Genomic DNA, 20064 nt, shown 5'->3' with positions numbered 1-20064 from the left:
TGGTCACTTGTTTCTCCCTTGAATATTTGGTTAATAGCCCATATCCAATCCATATGTGTACAGAATGTAATGTAACACTAACACAGTTGAATATTTATGGGAATGACCAAAATATACTCTACACTGAATGTCTAAGTTTTTTAGTCAAATCTGTAAAAAGAATGTCAGATTCTCTTAACATTTTCAATTAATTCAATTTTAAGATTTTTTAAAGGCTAAAATTTAATAGATAAAATCTGAAATTTATTAATAATTAAGACAATTCCTTCAGGCCAGCCCTGTGAGAGCTAGATAAGTGAGCTCAGTGGTCTTGTTAAATTACTTAATAATAGTAATGATAATACAGGAAAAAGATTTTTTTGGAACTAAGTGGGTGTTGATATTACTTCTGTTTCTTTTTGGTATGGTTATTCACCTTTGATCATTCTTTATATAAGAGAGAGGACTTATTCAACCAGCCATGTTTTATTTAAACACTAATGAAAATTGCTTGATGGACTGTAAGTGCTGTCCTATATCTAGTTAAAAATGTTTTGAATTCACCTAAAAGTTTTTTTCATAAATACAAGCATTATTATCATTGTCTTTTTCCTCCAGCTCTCTTGTGCTCTTTTTACCTGAACTTACCCCTCTATTTTGAGTAACCTTATTCCTTTTCCCCCTATTTCCACTATTGGAAGAACAGTCTTGCTGAAATCTAGAGCCAATTAGGATTATATTATTGGAACATGTCAGGCACTTAGTATTTCAGATGCTAATTCAGATCCAGATCCTAAGTTTTGGGAAATTCCACTAAGGAATGGGTAATGCTACAAATCCCTTTTGAAAAGGAAAAAGCTCCCTGTAGATATAGCTACACAGCAGTTTGGGACCCCTGTGAAAAGAATCTCAGAGGGGACAGCCTTGGCAGAATTTCATACTAGGATCCATCTCCTTAGTATTACAGTAATACCCTGAACTTGCACGATTCAAGTTGCGCAATTTCACCGACACATGAACTTTTCATCAGAACCTAACTAATTGTCATACATGAGTTTTTCATAGACATGCGAACATTTGCAAATACTGAGGAAACCCTGCAAAAGCGTTTGTGTTTAATTTTTTATGTAATTTATAAGTTTTGAAGCTTTATGTGTGAATTGAACAACATTAAATAATGAAAGTAATAATTTCTCTCTCTCTCTCTCTCTCTCTCTCTCTCTCTCTCTTTTACTGAGATGAGAGAATTTTTATGGTACATGTATGTTTATTTGTTTTGTATGATAGTGAAATTTTGTAATAATAAGTACTGATTTTCAAATAATAATAATAACAATAATATTAATATGGTATGTGATACATATTTTAGACAAATAAATATCTCTTTCCCTCATCTTTTGTGGAGAAGCTCAAAGGCAAAGCTGTCAGACATGTCAGTTTAACGTGACAAGAAGGGGGAGTTTTGCTGATTAGAGGGTCAAAGGTTTCCTACATGATTCTCTCTCTCTCTCTCTCTCTCTCTCCCCATAATAATTCATAAAAAATTTCACTCTCTTAAGTAAGGACAACTGTTATCTCTCTCTCTCATTTGTAGTTAGCGAAACCTGCATATTACTGTTTCTCTGTATGTCTACGTGTACAGTAGATAATTTTAAATTGATCTAATTTTACCGGTTCCGTCTACAAACTGTAAATGTGCCGTTCTAAAACACAAAGACATAGAGCATTACAGAAACAAAGAGAAAGAGACAAAATAAAGAAGTTTTTAAAAATGAGGTTGAGAAGACTTCTAGAAATAGATCAGTGGAATGGGGAGAGAGAGAAATAGTATACTAATCTTCACACTCTCCTATATTTTTATGTCAACCATTTATTTCTTTTTTTAAGGGTAATGTATTAAGCCAACTTTGAAATGAAATTACAATAACTTTAATTTCATTTAAAAGTTAAACACTGAATTTCCATCTTTTAATATCTAAAGTAAGACTAACTCTCTCTCTCTCTCTCTCTCTCTCTCTCTCTCTCTCTCTCTCTCTCTCTCTCTCTCTCCATAATAATTCATAAATAATTTAACTTGATATTTCAAGTAAGGGCAATATCTCTCTCTCTCTCTCGTGTTATTCTCTCTGTCTCCGTAGTAATTGATAAATAATTTCACTCTCTTAAGTAAGGACAACCCTTATCTCTCTCTCTCTCTCTCTCTCTCATTCATAGTTAGCACTCACACATTTTTACAACTTATTTCTCTGTACAATTGATAGTTTAAATTGATATAATTTTACCTGTACCATCTACGAAGTGTAAATGCGTTAGTGTGGCAGATACGTTCTAAAACATAGAGACATAACAACTAAGAGTTGTATTTTAGTCCAAATAAAAAACACTGTTCATAAAAAAGCATTTCAGAACAAAGAGAAAGAGACGTATAATAAAGAAGTTATTAAAAGGTTGAGAAGACTTCTATAAATAGGTTGGTTGGAAGGGGAGAGAGACAGAAATTCTCTTTCAACCCTCTATTTTTATGTCAACTATTTTTTTTTTTAAGGGTAATGTATTAAGCTAACTTTTGAATGAAACCACAGTAACTGTAATTTCATTTAAAAGTTAGCTTAATAATTTGGGAGCATGATTAGGGTTATATTTAGTGGTTAAACTTTAGAAATAAGCATTTATTAGCATTTTTAGAGACTGTGCCAAACTTGGGGAAAAATTCGCCTTGTGCCAGGGGTTCTGGAACCTAACCTTGTGTAAGTTCGTGGTACGACTGCATAACCTCTACTATCTTGCTGGAAGTAGCCACCAAAAGGCTTCCAGAAGATTCCAGAACAATTTTGCTGTTGTGGCCAAAAGTTTTATGAGAACTCTATGGAAAGCACTATGACTTTCTAGAGTTGTGCATAAAAGCGCAAATGGAAACATTGGAGGGCTCCAACAAGTCACTTCCCAGTGTAATTTCATTATTACATTCTAACCCCTTCTATAAGGACCTGTTTGAGGAGTCTGCTGTGGCTAAACTTAATGAGCAAGCCTGCCAACAGAATTGTACAGAGTACACTCTTCTGGGAAAAAGGGATTTCAGGAAACAAAAATCTGGAAACTTCCCTTTACCCAACCCAAAAAGGCTCGTTATGATAGTTGGTGGTCTGAAGGGACAACTCCCTACAAAGGGACAACAGCAGCAGCAGCAAGGAAATCCTTTTCACAAGGTCGGAAGACCCTCTTATAGGGGAAAAGGAAAAGCAACACCTGGAGTGCCTATCAAGTGCAAAGGCAGAGGAAGAGGCAAATACCAATAGGAATTATATGGTCGGGGGTTGACTTCAACAACGCCACAGGCAATGGAAGTCTTCCCCTTGGGGACACAGCATTATTTTCAAACAGGCTGGGGTGAAAACGGTCTCATCACTCCCCTCCTTTAAAGGGGTTCTTCCAAAAACCAGACCCCTTTTTGGAAGATTATGTGCAGAAAGGCCCTGTTAATGGGAGCCATAGAGAAACATGAGTATATTCACCACAAGCACATCTTCAGTGCCCCCAAAAAGGATTCCTCTGAATGAAGAGTAATCCTTGACCAATCAACATTAAACAAGCACATTGTTTGCCAAAAGTTTTGGGTGACTACTGTTGCCCAAGTGCATTCAGTTGCTCCAAAAGGGACTTGGTCAGTTTCTATAGATCTGAAAGGTGCATACTGGCACGTCCCTATCACCGTTCCCTTCCTCCCCTTCCTAAGGTTCCTTTGTGCTAAACATTGCCCCAAGAATTTTTTTTACAAAGTTAGCAACGGTAGTTGTTCAAGAACTCAAACAAGCGGCAATACAACTAATAGCCTACATAAACAACTGGGTGATCTGGTGTCCCACAAGAAATGAGTGCTTGAGAAAACCTAAGAGCAGTGGTAAACAGACTGCAGTCAAAAGGTTTTATAATAAATTAAAAAAGAAAAATCCCACCTCACACTAGCAGACACTTTTAGTGGCTGGGACTGTGTTGTGATACTTTTTATGGCCTGTTGTCTCTCCTCATCATACTTAAAACAGAATAAGGCATATCCTGAAAAGGTTCCTTGCACAGCCCAGGGTTTCCGGACGCAACTAGAACATATGGGCCTGCTGCAGTTTGCATCAGTAGTAGATCGAATACTCAGATTGCAACTAAAAATGTGAGCAAATTCTGGCTATCACATGTAAGAAAAAATATGCAAGACCGATCTCACCAAAAGAATCAGGAAGTTGGGGAGATACTTTGGCCATGGATCCGGAAGGAATCTGTGGCAAAACAGGTCACCCTGAATCATCCTTCTGTACATGACAATACACACAGATGACTCGTTGACAGGTTGGGAGAACATTGGGAGGATCGACAGGTGGCAGGGAGTTGGTCAGCTACAATGAGGAATTGTCATATCAATCTCTGGACCTGATGGCTGTCTTTTTAAACCTCCAGAAGAGAGACACATATTGTGGGGTCTAGCCAACATGATTGCAATGTCCTGCATCAAGAGGTTGGGATCACTTTCACCTCCTCTCAATTTTATAATGATAGCCATCCTTCGGATTGCGCAAGCAAGGAAGTGGTACTTGTCTGCAATTCACCTCACAGGGCCTCTCAGCTTAATAGCTGAGACTCTACCAAGGAAAATAACAGCCTCAGCAGAGTGGATGTTGGACAACCACTCGTTTCAAATAATAGCTAACATGCTTCCACAACCAGAAGTGGATCTGTTCGCCACATATGAAAGTCACAAACTCCCAGTAGAGTTTTAAGTGCTTGACTGTTCAAGTTTGGAGTATATATGTCTCCAAACTTGGACAGTCAAGCAACAGCAAGAGACACCTTCCTACAAGACTGGAACAAATGGAAGACAATATATGTTTTTCCTCCATTACCCCAGATTTCGAAGGTTTTGAGCAAACTTCTAACGTTCAGAGGAACAGCTCACTTAATAGCCCCAAATTGGCCAAACAGGCCATTGGTTCCTATTACTTCAACAAAGGGCGAAGAGATCAATTCCACTACTGTCCGCTGTTCTATCCCAGATAGTACGAGGGAAAGTCTGCTATGCATCCTTTCTGAGCTGAGACCTTCACACATGGATTTTTTAAATATTATCTACTGTGAAAATTGCTCACCCAACATTGCTAGGTACCTAGTAGAAAAATTACATACATCTATCCAGCAATACCAATCCGTATGGAAGATATGGTTAGATTATATCCATACTGAGAGCCCTGTTAAGATTTCTATGGAAACACTTTTAAAAGTTGTCAATTCCCTTGTACAGTCTTTTGCTCTAGAAAGGCTCTCTCCTGAAAGGCTTCCAACTACTTGGTCCCTGAACAAGGTGCATAGACTTTTGTCAACCCCTCAGTTCAGTGGACCCAGTACAGCCACAACTCACATGCTACAAAAGGCAGTCTTCTTTATTGTATTAGCATCAGGAGCTCGTATTAGTGAACTGGGCTCTCTTAGACATGGACGATACATCACGCAAACAGCTGGCCATCAATTATTATTGACCCCTAGCCCATCATTCCTGGCCAAGAATGAGGATCTTTTAAGAAGGAAATTTATTCTGATCAGAAAATTCAATTTAGCAGACAAGACTCTATTCCCTGTTCCAGCACTTATGGTTTACCTAGAAGTCACAGCAAACATCCCAGAGGGTCCTATTCTTCTACACCCTAGCACAAACTAACTACTGTCCCTACAAGGGCTGAGAGTGATTGTACTGTCTCTCATTAAAAAGGCAAATCCACACTCATTTCCTAGGTCACATGATACTAGGAAAGTAAGTACTGTATGTCATTGGCCCTCTTCAGAACCCGCGGCCGGCTGATGAAGAGTTAGAGGAATTTATTTCTGGTGATAGAAATTCATTTCTCGCTATAATGTGGTTCGGATTCCACAATAAGCTGTAGGTCCCGTTGCTAAGTAACCAATTGGTTCTTAGCCACGTAAAATAAGTCTAATCCTTCGGGCCAGCCCTAGGAGAGCTGTTAATCAGCTCAGTGGTCTGGTAAAACTAAGGTATACTTGAAGAAATCTCTGAATGTATAGGATGGTCATCAGAGACAGTATTTTTAAAAAACGTTATTGCCACGAGCTCAAACAGATTCGGCTACACTGTGCATCAGAAGGTGGCATGGTTAGTCCTAACCCCTAGGTGCTACAGCAGAAAACCAGGGTTCTTAGTGACGGTGAGTATCCAAACTATCGCTGGGAGAAGGGCAACAGTACTGCAACCAAACCCAGCATGCTTAGATAAGCCGCTAGAGAACTACATTCTAAAACATAAGTTCGTGTATACAACCAGTCCCCGGTTATCGGCGGCCCCAGTTACTGGCGATCTGGTTTTACGGCGCTTGTCTAGCGACGACGATAACCAGATTTTCATTGCCGATAACTGGTTATTGGCGCTGATCACCTCTTATCGGTGGCGCTGATCACCTCTTATCAGCGCTGCTAACCGGTTATCGGCGCCACTAACTGGAGATCAGTACTATTGTCGCCGATTTTCGGTTGTCGTCACGCCGGGGACTGCCTGTAGTTTTTTTTTCTTTGGTACCAAAACCTGGAGTATTTGGAATAAAGACTGAGGCTTGAAATTTTTAGCTTGACCTCAGACCATAATTGTTTTTCCTTTGGGGTGTTAGATTTAAAATTGAGAGGTTAAGCCTTTTTTTGTCACCTGTCAATTTCTTTGTAAAGCTCCTTGAGGATGAAACAAGCGACTACGCTATCAAAAAATAGGTTTTGATATAGGAAAAACCTATTGGTTCCGACACGATATACAAACCATTGGTACTTTACAGTAGGAATTAATTACAGCACAGCTGGAAACAGCTGTTGAACTTTCAAACAAAGTGGTTAGGCAGTTAACTGTCGTCCGGGAGGCGGGATTCCCACCTGCCTGGATGTAAACATTCCAATTTGCTTTCGCCCGTTGTTCAGGGCAGACGTGTTTCTTCCCTCTCTGCCCTGACCATCATTGAGCTGTATTTTCCTGGTGGGATCTTTCTCTTTTTCCTTGTATGGTTGCTTTGTATGTTTGGAATGCAAGCGCTTTCCCCAGCGTGTGTGTCCTGGGATTGGTGGGAAGAATTTTAGTAGCTTCAGATCTAATGTTGATGTGGACCCGCATGCCTTTGCTCCTCTTGGAGGGGGTGTGTGTGTTCTAGAGATTCTACTTGTGCCGAGAATTTCTCGTGGTCGGCTGAGTAGTGGGCGAAGTTTGAAGGGAGGAAACAGCATTCGGAGGAAGCCTTCCAAGGTGTCATCTGAGGATTATATGCTCCCGATGACTCCCTTGGTAGCTAACCTTTCAGGATCGTTTCTCTCTCCTGACAAACTTTCCCTTCCGGCTCCCTCTCCTTCGGGAGAGGACTCCCCTTCATCTTCGCTTGCTTCGTCCGGTGTGGAACGACGGGGAGGGGCGGGGCTGACGATCAGGACGACCTCTTCTCGGTGCCTCTCCTCGCCTCAGGGGGAAACTTTTCCCTGGAGTGAGAGGAGACTCCCTCCACTAACCCAACTGTTTTCACTTAAGGTTTGACAGTAGAGGCTTCTCTTGGGAAGCAGACTAGTGACTTGCGAGCAGCCTGACTCCACCTGGGTCTTTCTGGCGCTCCATCCCTGGAGGGCCTCCTGTCCCATTTGACTGGTGCTCCAGTGGTAACCCATGCTGCAGCTACCTCTACCACCAGTGCTACGACCATGACAGCCTTCAATAAGATGCTTGTAACTGTCTTGTCTCACCTAGGGACCCAGGTGACCACCATGCCAGCATCCCAGCACGCAATGCCTCTGCCTCCCGGCTTCATAGTGGCCCCACTGTCCTAGCCCAGACTCTCTATGATGGTGACCTCCACTGTGCCTCACATGATGGTTCCCATTCCTGCTGTTCCAGGCTTCACTGGCTCCCGGGGTATCCTGGCTTCTCCACCTGTCCTGGCTATCCCGGTTGCCTCAGTCGCGGTTCATGGCTTCCCTAGCTCCTCCACCTGCCCAGGCTATTCTGGTCGCCCCAGTTTCTGCTCCTGGCTTCCCGGCTTCTGGAGCTGTACTGGCTGCTCTGGCTGCCCCAGTTGCTCCTTCTGTAGAGGATGTGTCTGCTGCTAGGGTTACTCCTGCTACCCTGGCTGCTCCGACTGCTCCTGTGACATCTGCTGCTCCCTCTTGGATGGGAGATTTGACCACTATCCTGAAGAAGATGAAAAAGAGGTCTAGGAAGGTGTCGTCGTCTCTGTCTTCATCCTCTTCGTCATTGTTGTCATCGTCGTCTGCTACCTCCTCGCCTTCTTCCAAGGCTCGTCAGTCAAAGAAGAAGAAGAAGAAGAGGGCTGTCTCTCCCCCCCCCACCAAGAAATCTCGTCCTGGGACTTCTAAGGGACTTCCTCCCTCCACAGGGGAAGCAGTGGGATCTCTCGTCGACTCTTCCTGACCTTTGGGTCGGAACCAAATCACTAACCCCTGGGTCTAACATTTCGGGAGCTGCAGGCGTGCAAGCCTCGGTTTGCACACCCATTGCTGTGCCTAAGAAGTCCACTTGGAAGGCTGGCACTGTGTTTAGTGCTCATTCACGAGCCGCTGCGAGTACCCAGGTCTCTAAGGAGACTTGGGGTATCCCAAACCAGTATTGGAGAGTCCGCTCATCGCACCAATTTGGGCACAGGATTAGAGAATGAGCCAAGACATGCAGGTGTCTCGGCTCTGCCTGTTGGCATTGCTTCTAGTGTCAAGCCAGGTTCCCAGGTTGGTGCTTCGGTCTCTCGAGTCCAAGCATCTGGAGAGACAAAGATAAGTTCCCCTGTACAGTCTTGTCGCAAGGTTCTGACCTCGAAGAAGACTGGGCCCCGTCAAGAAGACAGTGCAGGTTCGCGCCAGCCAGCCACGTGTTCGACTCCACCCAGTCCCCAACACATTCGGCCTGGCTCGGTCGAGTGGAGTGCTCAGCTCAGCTCACGCAAACCGCTACACTTTCCTTGGGACAGCTCTCCTGGACCCAGGTTGCTTTCATCACTGCGGGTTGATGACCGCCCTCGGTCTTCCTCACTTGTCCCCTCAACCTCCTGGGGTTTCCCTGGGAGGGGTGAGTTGGATAGGAGGAACTCTGGAGAGTCCTCTCCCCAGAGTTTGACTACAAAGGCATACGTTTCTAGCTCCATCCTTAGATTGACTAGGTCGTACGCCCGCGTAGTGCAGGAAGGATCCAAGGGCTCTGCCACGGTTCTCCTTCCTGCAGGGAGAGTATATCGGGAGGACCGTGCCCTGGAAGGACTGGAGGGTCCTCTCCCTCAGGATGCGGACACTCCTGAAATACAGAGGACTTTTGCAGAGGTCATTGCGCTTATGTGTCAGCACAACGACCTTGGGGAAGGGACCATGGCCTCATCTGGGGTCCAAAAAAAGAACCCAAGGTTTTGGTGGGGCTGCCGTGGTCCATGCTTGCCAAGGGAGTCCTCAGTCAAGTGAATAATCTTGTTTCTGGGCAAGAGAACTCACTTTGTTCGAACCGCTCGGACAAGCTGCTTCCTCCTCCTCTGCCTCGACAGAAGTGTCTCTATATGCCCTCAGAGAGAGTGTTGCCGACCAAGTAGGTTGACCTGGATCTGGTGCATCTAGGCCCTGGTCTCTCGCTGCAGAAGTTTACTGCAGAAGGAATATCCCTTTTGCAGCAAGAAGCGGTGACCCTGGAAGCCACTGCTATGGAGGCCCTCCAGGCAGTATCCTGGCAGGATCTGTGGTTATTCACAGTATCCCAATGGCTGCCTCCTCAGTTGCTATCATGCCTGGAGAGGACTTCACTTTCAGGAAGCTGTGCCAGTCTGGAGGTAGAGCCATCTCTTACCTTGCCCACCAGACAGCAAACCTGTGGTAAACCTGGTGTTAAAGAGAAGAGACGCTGTTCTTTTTCTTTACTCCAGGTCTGTAGGTCCTGAGTCGGCACTGATCCTAAGGAACGGACCATTGCTGGGTTCTATCTCTCTCTTTCCTAGAGAGCTGGTAGATACTGCGGTGGACAACCATTGGGCCGAAGACAGTCACTGCCTTACCCACCAGGCAGTGGCCAAGACCTCTGGGTCTTTGCACTCCACTGTGGCCCGGCCTTTGGTTCAGGCTAGCACTTCCTTGCACGCAAAGAAGTCCCAGACTTCGAAGGGTTCTCGCAGGAACACCCAGCCGTCTTCTTCTGCCGGGAAAGGTGTGCAGTCGCGCCCCTTTCAGCCCACTTTCCAGTCCAGTAAAGGGGGGCAAGGCAAAGAAGAAGAAGAAGGGGAAATGCTAGGTGGCATTCCCCTCTAGCTGCTGCCAGTTATGGGGGTTGCCTATCAAGCCATTGGGTGACATGGCAGCGATATGGAGCCAAGACCTGGGTAGTGGATGTTCTTCGGGAGGATATCTACTCCCCTTCAAGTCTAAGCCACCCCTCACCAACACTCCAGTCTGTCTCCTAACATATGTTCCTGGTTCAACGAAGGATCTCGCACTCAAGGAAGAGGTGCAAGCTATGCTAAGCAAGGTTGCTGTGGAAGTCGTGTCAGATCGGTCCCCAGGCTTTTACAGCCGTGTGTTTCTTGTAGAGAAAGCTTCGGGGGGCTGGAGACTGGTCATAGACCTCTCTCCCCTGAACCGATTCGTTTGCCAGACTCTGTTCACGATGGAAATGGCTCATTCCGTGCTCGCCTCCATCAGGGAGGACGACTTCTTGCTTATGGTGGACCTGAAGGATGCTTATTTTGAAATGCCCATCCATCTGTCCTCCCGCAAGTACCTTTGCTTTATCCACAGGGAGACGGTGTTCCAGTTCAGGGCACTCTTGTTTCGGGCTCTCGACTGCCCCCCAGGTGTTCATGTGAATATTCACCCAAGTGTTAGCTTGGGCCCATTCGCACGGGATACGTCTGTTGAGGTATCTCGACGATTGGCTGGTCCTGACGAGCTCTCTCTCATGGTTGCTTCAGGACAGTGATAGGCTCCTCGAGATTTGCCACGATTGTGGTAAATCTCAAGAAGTCAGATCCCATCCCCGAGCAGAGGATAAAGTACCTGGGCATGCTGATACATACGGTAGCAGCAAGAGTCTTCCCCTTGGACTTTCGTATCAGCAGATTCAGGAAGGCAGCACAGCTTTTCCTGTCTCGACAGGCTCAGCCAGCTCGGCAATGGCAAGTTGTCATTGGTCACCTGTTGTTGTTGTTGTATAAGCTGGTCCCCTATGGGCGTCTGAAACTTCGGTCCTTGCAATGGCGACTGAAGGAGTACTGGTCCCAGTCTCGAGACCCCGGTCCTTTCTCATCCCCCTTTTGGGGGAAGTGAGAAAGGATCTAGATTGGTGGATGGACGACAGGAACCTCTTAACAGGAGTATGCAGGAGTATGCCTCCGTACTGCCACTCTGGACATGCTTTTGTTCTCGGATACAGTGACTGAGGGATGGGGCACACACCTGGAGGAGTTGCTGACTTTGGGAGTGGGGCACTGAGATAACAAGCACCTTCAGATCAACATCCTGGAACTCAAGGCGGCCTTCCTGGCTCTCCAAGAGTTTCAGGATCGAGTGATGGGACACTCTGTGGTGATGATGAGCAACCACACAAGCAAGAGGGCCTGGTGTCCCTTCCGCTTCATCAGTTGATGATGCAGGTGCACAAGTGGGCTCTGGCTCACTTGGTAGAGCTGTCAGCCAGATACATTCCAGGCAAGAGGAATGTAGTGGCAGACAAGTTCAGCCACCAGAATCAGGTGATAGGGACAGAGTGGTCCCTTCACCCAGACATCGTGGAGAGGTTGTTCAATATGTAGGGCCGTCCAGTCATAGGTCTGTTTGCCACCCGGCACGACAGGAAACTTCAGGTCTTCTGTTCCGTTGTGCTGGGCCCATGGGCCGCTGCAGAGGGACGTGTTCCAACACCCATGGGACAACCTCGGTGTCTACGCCTTTCCTCTGTTTTGTCAGATTCACAGGGTGATCAGCCAAATGCTGATCACCCCAAGTCTCAGGATGATTCTGGTGGCTCCCAAATGGCCCCAGGCTGTTTGGTATCCCAACCTGCTAGCTCTTCTTTCCGAGGCACCGAGAGAGATTCCTCCCTGACCCAACCTGCTGTGTCAACCCCATGTAGAGCGGTACCACCAGGCAGTGCAGTCCCTGTGTCTTCATGGCTGGCAGTTCAGTCCCTGTGTCTTCATGGCTGGCAGTTATCCAGCATCTCCTGCGAGTGAGAGGCTTTTCGCGTCGCGCAGCAACAGAGATGGCTGGACACCTCAGACAGCCCTCTGCAACGGTATTTATATGGGGCAAGATTATTTTCGTTATACGAAGTGTTTTTAAGTCAAAATATAACTTAAATACATCTTGTTGTGAAATTAATTTAGGTATTTTTTTAGTTAATGGATGACATTGGCCGTTTGGGGGCATGTTTGTTTTGTGTAAAAAAAAAATCAAGATGCCGTTCGCTATTTTCACTTGATTTCATCATAATACGAGCTTTATGTATTTAGTGTTTATTGGCATAAAAACAGCAGTACTGTAATGTGTTCTTTCATGCCCAGTAGTTTTGATTAAAATACTTTCTCTCCAATTTTAATTATGGTCGAGTTTCATCCATGTTATGTTGCCTATGCATAATAATATATAGTGAATAGCAGCTTGAACATTGTTTTCTCAGCTTCAGCTACAACTTGCAGCTTAAATTTAGCAGTATATTTCCTTACCGATATTTTATCCATACCAAATAAGGGTATAACCTAAAAATATATCAGACCTATTCTACTTAAAGTCATTTGTAACATAACTATGGTAATTGTTTATTACCGTATGATGGTTGAAATACAAGCAAAACGGCTGTTGTTATCCGATTCGGTTATAAGCAAACCAGCAGTTTCTTGTTTGGTTGTTGATGGATGTATGCATTTATGCAAGAGTATAACGTTACTAACAATACTTTTATCATTCTCTTTTACTTATTTAACTAGAAGATGGGATAAAGAGATGGAGGAAAAGAAGGTGGTCTATTGTAATTTGGTTTCTCTCGCTGCCTGATTGTACTCTGCTGCCTGAGCCTGTGGGAAATTTAAAAATATTGTGTAAATATTGTCATATTGGTATTAATTGCTTACCACACCGCAAAATTGAATTATTGGAAGGCGAATTATCGTAACTTGAACACTACCTGGGTATCTGAGTATTTTAATAGTTTTATCACAAAAAGTGCATTTAGTCAGAAAGTTGTATGAAAATACAGTAATTAGTGAATATTTCTCAGTGAAAAATACCACAAATGGGTGAATTTTCTGCAAATAATGTGTACAGTATATATGTTCCATTGAGAAATCTGCGAATAGGTGAGTCCGCAAATTGTGAGAACGCGAATACGGGGTTTACTGTATAAGTTTATTTGTTTTGTATGATAAATAAATGATTTACTTAATTACAGTACAGTAAACCCTCCGTATTTGCGGGGTATGCGTTCCAGAACCCCCCCCCCTGTGAATAGTTAAATTCCCTGAATACTTGCTACCCCCCCTTCCTCTAAAAATGCTTATAACTGCATGTCTTGAAAGTTCAAATACCAAATATATTATTAAGTATCATCCTACATCAAATATACCTTAAATTATTATCCTATTACTGTATTAATCTTTGAAGTTATTAATATAACTTCAAAGTCATCTGAAACATTAGTACCCTTAAAGATATACAGTGAACCCCCCGTATTCGCGTTGTCAACGTTCGCTGACTCACGCATTTGCGGGTTTCTCTGTGGAACATATCTAGCCATCATTCGCAGAAAATTCGCCCATTCGCTGTATTTTTCACTGAGAAATATTCATTAATTACTGTATTTTCATATAATTTTCATGAATAAATGCACTTTTATGATAAAACTTAAAATATTCAGGTATAAGCATTTTTACAGGGTTTTTCTGTGTTTAAGCTATCAAAATGGGCAGTTCTAAGTGTTTTTAGAGGGGTTTTAAGCATTCACGGATTTGACCCATTCGCGGGGGGGTGTGGGACGCATCCCCCGCGAATATGGGGGGTTCACTGTATACATACATACTTCTAAGCCTTCCAGCCAAAGCAGAGAGAAAGAGAGTTATCACTTCAACTTATATTCAACAAGAATAATTGACCGAACTATGGACCACTGCCGCCCGCGCCTCTTGGAAGCATTGCACATTGGGAAGGAGGGACCAGCCCTCAACATTACACAGGAAACCTTTCTCCTCCTCAAGGCCGCCAGGAGACCTGCACCGAGTGACCCCCATAGCGAACGAGCGAATCAAAATTCCTCATCTGAGGATTGAAATTCTCCAATTCATCCCCAGCACTACAATGCTGCTCACACGCAAGACGAGCCCCGAACATCAGCATGGGAGAGAAGGCTCCACCCGAGATGACCTGCCCCGGGCAGCCAATCATAATTCAGCACCCATCAAGACCCCCTATAAATACTGACCCAGCCGCCTTGTTTCTCCAGATCCTTCTCAACCACGTCCAGAGGATGACCAACGAGATGGTTGAAGCATGTCGATGGTACCACAACCTGAAGTAGAAGAACCTGAATCCAGACCACGAAGGATTCCACGGATTTCTGATTGATATTTCAATAAAAGACTTCCCACATTCCACACACTATCCTTTTTCCAATATGACCATTGGCCAGTTGCTGATCAACATCGCTGAGCCTGAAAAGTGAATTATAAGGAAAATAGGAAAGATAATGTATAAGATAAATTCACATAATACAGCCATCCTTTTCAATAAGACCTGTTTAAGAGAGGGTCTATTTTCTTGAAAAAAGAAAAAAAAAAAAATCTAATAATAATAATAATAATAATAATAATAATAATAATAATAATAATAATATTACAGTAAACCCCCTGTATTTGCATTCTCATGATTCGCGGACTCACGCATTCGCGGGTTTCTCTGTGGAACATATCTAGCCATTATTCGTGGAAAATTCGCCCATTCACTGAGAAGTATTCACTAATTACTGTATTTTCATATAATTTTCATGAATAAATGCACTTTTTGTGATAAAACTATTAAAATACTCGGGTAAAAGCATTTTTACAGGGTTTTTCTTGTGTTAAAACTATCAAAATGGGCAGTTCTAAGTGTTATTAGAGGGGTTTTAAGTATTCACAGATTTTAGCTATTCATGGGTGGTGTGGTACGCATCCCCCACGAGTACGGGGGGTTCACTGTAATTAATATTAATAAATATGCTGTAATTACAACATTTATACATTTCTATAGTAAATTATGTAAAATTTTAAACAAACAAATATCATCCCCAATCTTTTGTGGAAGCTTTGAAGAGAGGCGGTAAAAGATGTTGCCATATGAAGGACACTGAAATTCTCTCTCTCTCTCTCTCTCTCTCTCTCTCTCTCTCTCTCTCTCTCTCTCTCTCTCTCTCTCTCTCTCTCCAAAGGGTAGAATTGTGAGAAATGGATTGAGAGATAGATAAATAGATACTTACTCAGCCCTTCTCTCTCTCTCTTTCTCTTGTTCTTACTTATATGTATTTCTCTGCATTCTTTTACTTGGTTAGTGAATAAGAAAGTGGCATCCCATGAATTAAGGGTAATGTTAGTATACTAAACTGTATACTGAATTTTTACATCAACCATTTATTTCTTTTTTAAGGTTAGTGTATTAAGCTGACTTAAATGAAATTACAGTAACTTTAGTTTCATTTAAAAGTTAGCTTAATACTTTGGGAGCATGATTAGGTTTTATTCATTGGAAATGAAGCAATTGCTGATAATTTTTAAACATTTGCTTAAACTTAAGTATCAGCTCTAAGCATTTGCTACTAGCAAAAGCATTTGCTTTGTTTTATTTGTTGGAGGTAAAGCAACTGCTTTAAAATCCAAGCAGAAGCATTTGCTTGACATTTTATTCATCAGGCCTGATTGTGTGGGTCTTTCTTGCTTTTGTTTTGTCATTATTTGAATGTTTTTCATTGCTTCCAAGTAGTTTTGAAAAGGTAATTTTTGTAAAGAAGGTTGTGAGGTGTGGCACAACACCATATCACAGTTATTTCAGACAAAATTGTAACATTTCATTGTTTGATTTACATTTTATTTTTGGACACTTCAGTGAAGCAGACATCAGCTAGCAGGGTAGTAGTAGAGGTCTCATTGGATGAGTCATTTGATGTTAAAGCATGCTATGTCAGTGTCCTCCTTATAAAAGTTTTATGTCGTGTCCTCTTTATAATAGTTTTGAGGCTTCTTTTATGCTGTATATTCCAGCTTTTCCTCTTTCTTGCTACTGCTGCTAGATGTCCCTTCAAACACATTAATGATCATTGGCTTTTGAATTTGATAGCCTTTACAAGAAAAAGGATTTTGACAAAGGAAAAATCTATTTCTGGGGGAAGACCTGTGTCACCTGGTGAAATATCCTTTTAGCACATATTTCTAGGTATAAGTATTGCTAAATATACCAGAGAAAAAGCTAAACACAATGCCAGGGTTACGACCCCCGGATCGAACGCCATTATATGGTGTCGGTATACACAAAGGGTGAGTGGTTGCCACTACCACAGGCCTCCGCCCTGTAGAGCTCTCCAATCTCAAAACCCCGAAAAGTGAGGAGCCGTTGCAAACCTCATCCTCTTCTCCCAGCCAACCACCACCCCGGCCGCCATCTTGTAAACATCCCAAGTTAGCACCCCCCAAGCTTGGTATGCCACTCAGGGGGGGAAAGGAGATACAGGGATGGGTCACCGGGTGACACAGGTCTTCCCCCAGAAATAGATTTTTCCTTTGTCAAAATCCTTTTTCTGGGCTCGACCTGTGTCACCCGGTGAAATTATAACAGAGAATCAGCCATAGAAAAGCTTGGTGGAGCCCTTTAAGAATTACCTTAATGGAGCTAAATAAAACTATAAGAAAATTACTGTGTTTTAATAACCCAAAGCATTAATAATAAAACATGATTAACAATATAGGGCACACAGACAAAAATAATTACACCAAGACACTTAAGGCTAACAACAAGGGTTACAACATGATATGCAAAACGGTCAGGAGTCAGGCTGTGAAGCAGGCCTGACCTAAAGGTTAGAAGGCATGGCGAGTAAACGAGGCAGGCAGGCGAGAGAGGAATAAAGAACAGGATAAACTAAGGTTACATAAGCTAGTCTAGGGCAGGAGGAACAATACTTCCTGCAGCCACTGTGGAGTATTTAAGAGCCTCTAGAGATTTAAGATGTGGCGTTTGAACACTGTTGGTGATTTCCAGCCCGTATACTTTTTAAGGTCATCAAATTTCATATTATGGAAATAATTAGTGGAGGTGGCCACTGCCCGAATATCATGTACCCTAGGTACTGAATCCGGGTTTGCTTGCTTTATGAAATACAGTATTTGTTGCCTGATGGCCTTTAAAGAAATGGTTCCTCCATTTTCCTTAACAAAAAGAGGGCCAGACATTCTATTAGAAGTTCTATTTAAATAAGCTTTTAAAGTGTTAACTGGACATAAGGACAGATCCTGTGGAAGGGGAATAACCTTCCAAGGGGACCATCTATTTTGTGGATCCTCATTCTTTGCTAGAAACTTGAGATCCGGAGACAACAGAACTTCTCCTGACGGGAGGAAATCAACATGGTTCGGTTCTCTAGAGAGAGCAGACAGTTCAGAAATTCTAGCACCTGAGGCTAGGCTAATTAGAAATAACGTTTTCCTTAACAGACTCGAGTATGAACACAGTTCATTATCAGTGTCTGATGCTAATTTAAGTACGTCATTTAAAAACCAGGAAACCGTGTGGGGACGGGTTGTTGGTCTAAGACGAGCGCATGTTTTAGGAATTGACGAAAAATATGAGTCTGTAAGGTTAATATTGAAGCCATGTAAAAATATTTTTCTTAAAAGCAGATTTTGCTGTAGTAATAGTACTAGAGGCCAGTCCTTTCTCAAATAATGATCTGAAGAAAGAGATTGCAAGGTTTGTGGTCATTTCCTGAGCTTCAGATTCCCTCAGAAATAATGCTAACTTTTTAACTGCTGAGTCATATTGCCTGAGGGTAGATTCCCTCTTGTCTGATTCTATGAACAGTTTATTAATAGGATCAGTGTTAGCGTCTTTCTGAGCTGCAAACTTCATGAAGTCCATAAAGCTAGGGCATTCAGAATTCTTGAGGAAGCTGACACAGTCCGAGTTTGTACTATTTGTGTCAACCTTGGACTGGGGAATTGTATGCGCCGGAGTTTCAACTCTAGAAGAAGAGGAAACCAATTGCTCTTCGGCCAGTTGGGTGCCACAAGTGCTACTTGACCTTTGAATGATCTGAATTTGTGTAAAACTTTCATTAATAGGTTTATTGGTGGAAACAGATAGATCCTTTGCCACCTGTTCCAGTCTATTGACATCGCATCCGTGGAGTGAGCTAGAGGGTCTAGATTGGGAGCAACGTAACACGGAAGCTTGTGGTTGCTCTCTGTGGCAAACAGGTCCACCTGGAGACCTGGTACCTGAAGACAAATCCACTCGAATGATGCTTTGTCCAGTGACCATTCCGACTCCAGCGGAGTTGTCCTGGACAGTGAATCTGCAATGACATTCCAGACACCTGCCAGATGAGTAGCTGACAGGTGCCAAAGATGTTTCCTTGCCAGAGAGAAAATTGCGATCATTACCTGATTGATCCGGCTCGACTTGGAGCCACCTCTGTTTATGCAATGTACAACTACTGCACTGTCCAGTACCAGTCTGATATGAATCTGCCTGGTTGGACGTAGTTTCTTTAGTGTTAGAAATACTGCCATTGTTTCTAGAATGTTGATATGGAACTGGCGGAACATAGTTGACCATGTTCCTTGAACTTTCTTGTGTTGGGAATATCCTCCCACCTGCTCAGGAAGCATCCGTATGGATCACTAATGATGGAGGGGGAAATTGGAGGGGCACTGACCTTGACAAACTCTTGACTGTTGACCATGGTCGAAGCCTCTTTCTCAACACCGGCGGAATTAGAGACATCCTGTCTCTGTATCTGCTGTTGGCTCGTCTCCGCCATACTCTGTTTATATCCTTCAGTTTGGCTTTCAGCAGCAAATCTGTCACTGGCGCGAACTGAAGAGAACCCAGGACCCTTTCCTGGGTACGACGAGAGGCTCTTTTCTTTTTGAGGAACTGCCTGGTAGCTTTGGCTATTTCCCTTCTTTTGGCTGGCGGAAGTGACAGTTTGTGTGTGTCCAGATCCCATTGGATTCCTAACCATTGAAACTGAGCCTCCGGAACTAGGCGGGATTTCTTCCTGTTTATTTGAAAACCTAAGGATTCCTGGAAGCTGATCACTATGGATGTTGCTTTCCGACATTCCTTGGCGTTGGATGCCCAAATTATCCAATCGTCCAGGTATGTGGCTAACATAATCCCCTGGGGCCCGTAGTTGTTAGACTACTGTTTCCGCCAGTTTGGTGAAAATTCTGGGCGCTATGTTGAGCCCGAATGGCATGACTCTGAACGAGTATGCTTGTTTCCCTAGTCTGAATCCTAGGTAAGGAGAGAAGTTTCTCGCAATCGGGACGTGATAATAAGCGTCTGAAAGATCTATAGAGGTGGTGACGGCCCCACGGGGAAGTAGGGTCCGCACCTGCGAGATTGTAAGCATGCGAAACTTGTTGCATTGAATGTATAAGTTGAGACGAGACAAGTCTAGAATTACTCTTTGCTGGATTGAGTCTTTCTTCGGAACACTGAACAGCCGGCCTTGAAATTTCAGGTGTCTCACTCTCTTTATTGCCTTCTTTTGAAGAAGGTCTTTTACAAAGTCCAGTAGGTCTTTGGATGGAGACTGATGGAATCTGACTGGCAGGAGGGGGCCCTCTGCTCCAGCTCCATCCCAGACCCTTTGAAACTATGCTGTGGGCCCACGGACTGAAGGTCCAACAGTCCCGGAAGAGATGTAACCTCCCGCCCACCTGAGGAGACTCATTGAACGGAAGAGGGCTTACTTCCTCTGCCTCCTCGGCCTCCTCTTCCACGTGAAAGAGGTCTTGATGCAGTCCTACCTCTGAAGGCGGCTCTGGCTCTACTTCCCCTCGCATGTCT

The 20064-nt window shown here is 43.5% G+C and overlaps 1 protein-coding gene across 2 annotated transcripts in view; it reads left to right on the top strand.

Moving 5' to 3' along the window:
- The window catches only part of RIOK1 (RIO kinase 1), a 79194-nt gene that overhangs the window by 19961 nt on the left and 39169 nt on the right, over positions 1-20064 (top strand). The gene's annotated exons all lie outside the window — the stretch shown is intronic.

This window comes from Macrobrachium rosenbergii, chromosome 54 (genome assembly GCF_040412425.1).
Source record: "Macrobrachium rosenbergii isolate ZJJX-2024 chromosome 54, ASM4041242v1, whole genome shotgun sequence".
Taxonomy (NCBI): Eukaryota; Metazoa; Arthropoda; class Malacostraca; order Decapoda; family Palaemonidae; genus Macrobrachium; species Macrobrachium rosenbergii.
This window is presented reverse-complemented; position numbering and strand designations above follow the sequence as displayed.